This window comes from Seriola aureovittata, chromosome 10 (genome assembly GCF_021018895.1).
Source record: "Seriola aureovittata isolate HTS-2021-v1 ecotype China chromosome 10, ASM2101889v1, whole genome shotgun sequence".
In the NCBI taxonomy this organism is placed as follows: domain Eukaryota; kingdom Metazoa; phylum Chordata; class Actinopteri; order Carangiformes; family Carangidae; genus Seriola; species Seriola aureovittata.
In genome coordinates, this window is record NC_079373.1 from 24,084,383 (window position 1) to 24,089,414 (window position 5,032).

General features: G+C 38.9%; 1 long non-coding RNA gene across 1 annotated transcript; it reads left to right on the forward strand.

Annotated features, from left to right (window-relative positions):
• The first annotated feature begins 231 nt into the window (after nt 1–231).
• Nucleotides 232–4,679, forward strand: LOC130176547 (uncharacterized). Its single transcript, XR_008828883.1, has 3 exons — nt 232–431; nt 973–1,058; nt 1,847–4,679. It is a non-coding gene; the product is annotated as an uncharacterized LOC130176547 (long non-coding RNA).
• The last annotated feature ends 353 nt before the right edge of the window (nt 4,680–5,032 follow it).

The following is a 5,032-nucleotide window of genomic DNA, read 5'->3' on the forward strand; positions in this document are numbered from 1 at the left end:
GTACATGTGCTACCATGCCAAACTTGCCAAGGCTGCAGAGCAGAACAAGAAATGTTGTTGCCAGCTGCGGGGTAGTTAGCAGGCTAGCTGTGTAATAGTTCACAAAGGGCTGGTTATGACCAAATACCTGCAAAACTAATAACATTACCATTACCCTCAGCTGTACTTTGTGTTTAATGCCAATTAGCAAATGCTAGCATGCTAAACTAAGAAGGTGAAGATGGTAAATAGTATTCTTCCTACTTGGGTGATGGGATTGAACCTGGCAACCTTGTGCGCGCTCAACGAGTGACGTCAGAGGAGAGTTTACGGTTTTTCCCCTCAGAGACACACCTAAACAACAGGACCTTGCCCCAGGACGACAGATTTGAACTGCGGATGGTTTTGTCGATCGTTTGATGAGAAAATTCATGAATGCGAAGCCAACAGAGGTAGGTCGTATACGTAATTAACGCTGTACATTGCTGTTGTTTCGTCGGCTGAGGTCAGTGTTTGTGTACTGAATACCGAACATTAGCATTAGCTCGTCAGTTTAGCCTGCTAGCTAGTTGTCATGCCGACACTCGTGCTGCCCTTTGCGACCCTGCCCTCTGCCTGTATAGTCTTATTTTCTCATGTTTTGCTTTACTCGGGAGGCTTCGGGGCTTGAGCCTGTTTGGCAGCGGTGTGTAGCCCCCAACCAATACAACGCGCCTGTTGTGAGGTTACAACTTTTGAATTTAACACACATACAAGCAGAGCAGACGGAGGGTGGCCTCGGCTGTGGAGGTGTGAGCGAGTTTAGGTGTGCGTTAGAATGTAACCGCTGTAAAACAATCGGAAAATAACACTTTATTTATTGCATATTTTATGTTCAAATGTACCTTAAAGTTATGCCTTTTCTCAACTCGCCCTGTTAGAATACTGTTGCAGGATGGCTTATATTCTGTTTGTATTTGTATCAGGAAGTTAATGTTCACTTCTGTCTAACAGCAACTTGTTGAAGGCAGAAGAGATGTTATGATCATGTCATCATGCTTGATGGAGGGTCTGGAGAGGAACTTATCAAAGACCACCAGGTACATTTTGAAAATTATTCTGACCATAATGAATTTGTCTCTTTTCCAACCTAATAATCTAACTTTAATTTTTATATTCAAATATTTTACAGGTAAGTAGTCATTAACATACAGTACCAGTCAAAAGTTGTGCCTTTCCATGTAGTAACATAACTTTAGGTCACAGAGGTAACCATCAGTTTATTTAAAACCTAATTAACAGGCATTGTTTGAAAAACCAAGACGGTTAATTAAAAACACAGTTGTTCTGACAGGATTTTCATAGGCCCCACAGTTTTTTTAACCACCTGACTTTCCCACGTTGCATCTTGTTTTCTGACTAAAAACAAAACAAAAGTCAGCAAAAACAATTAATTTCTTTCCTTCAGAAGTGTTTCAGGTTTCTGAAAATACTAAAAAAGTTAAATAACCCTGAAATACCAAGCATTTTTAGAGGGGTTTTGTAATTGGATGCAAATGGATTTCTTGAATAAAAATTACAAAGAATTTCTTTGCGGAAATTGTTTTTTTTGTTGTTTTTTTAAGTGGATGCCACTCCAAATTTTTTTCGCAAACTGTAGACTTAATAAATGGTCACCTACTAGCAGAGTCGTTGGTTTGATGTCTTTATGTCTGGCGCATGATGCCGCTGAGAAATGCTCCTTGCGGGCTTAGCTGAGTCACGGGTTTTGGCATTTGCTTCTATATTAATGCTAGCTGTTGTATCAACACTGGGCACACTGACAGGCAGCTCATCCAGGTCTCCAGGTGTTCTGTGCTCGTTATTTATACCTCTTCTTTTACCACAGACAATGTCAACAGCTGTCAAGAGCTCAGTGCTGTCAAGCTCTGGCCAAGCTTGGCACAGCTGATGCATTCAGTGGAGGGAGAAGAGAGGTGAGGCATCTTTTTCCCAGGCAACCGGGGTTCCCAGGGTAAAACGGTTTTCCATTCTGCAGTGAAATGAAGCCATTTTTAACTTTGCCCAGAGAGTGTATTATAACCTCTTGTCTTGGACTCAGTAACTCAGTCATGGCTGAAGCCCTTGGCCAGTGACCATCACCACCAAGTACTCCAGGAAAGAAACCACATTCGGCGGCAGAGAAAACTAGCCCCTTTAAGTGTGCAGAGAGTGATTTGAAATCTGCTCCAAAGTCAAATTCAAAGGAGTTGGATCCTTTGTCGTCCCAGGTATGAGAAAGATTTTGTGGGATGGTAAAATTTCAAGAATTGCTTTCTGTCAGTTGCAATGTTCCTTTGTATACTAACCAGTCTGTGCTATTTTGTTGCTATAAAACTTTGTTTCTTTACAAAAAGTGCAACATTAATAATACTAAGTTTATTGTGTTTGGAGATTATTCTTGATGATTCTTTTGAATTGCTCTTTTGTATGGAAAAATATTAACATTGGCTTCTTTTTTTGTAATGCACAGCATGTATTCAGTTCATTTAGTCATGTTGTCTGGGTAGCCCTGATTCTTCCATAATGGGACGAGTTGGATTCACAAATGTCCAACACGATTTTTACTGACTGGCAAACCAATACAGACAAAGCAAGTCAGTAGAATGATTCTGCCACTGAGGCTCAGATTTAACAACCTTCATCTCAAATCACACATGCCTGGCATTAAGATGCCGTCTTACTCTTTTCTCAATGGTGACTGTCCCTTGAAAAAGGCCACAGTACAGTTTATATCCTGTTTTTTTATTCCAGCAAATAAGATTTTTTGCTTTCATGCAAAGGGTAAGATGAGAAGATTGACATCAATGCCATATCTCTCTATTAAATGTGACAGCTTAGCATAAAGAACACATTATATATTTATATATACAGTACATTATAAGAGCTTGAAGGTTTGAAGTCTTGCATCCTCCAGGAAGTCACTGCGCTTGGCCAAGAAATGGTCTGGTAAAGGGCAGTCTTACTCCCAAGTCGTCCCATATGAACGGTTGGTCAGGACCCCTTGGTGTCAGTTTTAAAAGTCATTTTTCAACATGCAGGGTAGTGCAACCGACTTCCAATGTTCCCTGCTGCATTGAAAGTTGAAGCATGAGTGAACCACACCACAATCTTTCCCTAGCCTTAGCCAAAGTGCTTTTGTTGCCTAAACCTAACCACAGTCAGGGCTCTGGATGCGAAACCCGGTCTCTGGTTTGACAATCATGTGCTTTGTAAGCCTGCCAATCACCCCAAATATCTATAACTAAGTCTGCTGCTGTTAATAAATGTAGTGCTTCATTCATTCAAAAAGTATGTTGCTCATACACGCTGGAAAATGACACTAAAGGCGGGTACCCAGTGTGGTAAAAAGTGATGCCAAATGTCCATACATGACAAATTAGGTGAAAGAATATATTATCTGTCACAGAATCCCAAAACAGCAATGTCATTTTTTCCAGTCTTTCAGTAACATGAGAGTTGTATTAATCCTCCCCTCTCAACTCTCTGCAAATAAGCATATTTTCAAAAAATATTTAAGAATCTTGTTAAACTTTGGTACGAAAGGTCTTCCATGCATCTCCACTGTATTTTACAAATTAGAAAGTACGCCATTGAAAATCTGACAGCAGGACCGATTATACCATGCCATATAAATACAATTTTTTTTTTTTTTTGCTAGACGAGTGACATAAAGCAGTTGTGGGACAACAATAGCTGTCTGTGGAAGAATCAATATTGTATTGTATTGATTTTTTTTCACGCTGAATCCATGGCACGGCTAGTGACAACACAAGCTGGTCCATGGCCCAGAACAAAGTCCATTACATCAAACCATTTTGTTGTTGTTTTATGTTTGCTACATTGCATGCATTGTGGTTCATTTTTTTTCTCTGCACTATTGGACTGTCTATTGTGTCAACACATATGCCAAACAGAGAGAAATCTTCTTATCCACCTTCTGGATTCTAACCGCTGATTCTAGCGCCCTCTGAATGGCCCCATCTTGGACATCTTGGTTTGTCCATCAAGTGCTTTCCCTTGTTTTCTTGTAAGTATTGGCTGTCCTAATAGTTACGTTACGACATGGTGGATTAGGGTTACGGATTGGATGACTGAGATGGTTCAGAATGTGGAAGTCAAAAACAGACCAACTGTTGAAAATTGATATTCAGCTTTTATTAAAATGCAGAAAAAGGACTTAAAAACATCCACTGATAAATTCTGCTAATTTTAACACAGTTCAGATGTAAAATCCTCCCATTAGTCACTGGAAGAGGAAAAAAGAGTCATTCATCCCAGATTTTACTTTTAAATAACATTGGTTTTATGTGTTTTGAACAACTAAGAAAAAAAGTTTAGGATTAAGAGAGCGTCGTATCTTTTGCATCTTTTAAATCTTATCTGGGATTAAGGATGAATATCTATGCCGCAGATTACATGCCACCTGGATGTTTTTCATTGTTTCAGACCATCGTAGATTTCATTTACTTCTACAAAGCAGAAGTGAGTTGGAATTAAGTCATGCACTCTTAACCATTCCTATGGTTGAAAGTTTATCAGGCTATGATAAAAACCTGACCCAACTTGTTGTTCCAAAGAGGAAGTGAGTTAAATCGACCGTTCAGCTTTAAATAATGGGTTGATTCATGAAGCTGTCATACTTGTGATAAAATCATGAGGATCTTATTTGAAAAGTTTGGTTTTATTTCCATCCTCCTTAGGCCACAGAGCCTTTATAGTTACAGCTCGAACATGAGCAAATAGTTTTGATTTCAAAAGTCCCGAGACAATGGTGTACTCTTATATTTACTGCAGACAGCAGTCTACATCTGTATTCAGATTTTGAAACACTCATTTGACATGTACAATCTGTACACTTTTTCCCTCTATTTCAAATTCAATTCAAAATTCAAATCATCAATTACATATGCACATGTAATGATTATTTTAACAGTACTTTTCAGCCATAAGGTTATAATAATGCCATACAGTGTAGACCCATTTTTATTTATAATTATGAATACATGTCATTAGAAATTTACTAGGATGTCTA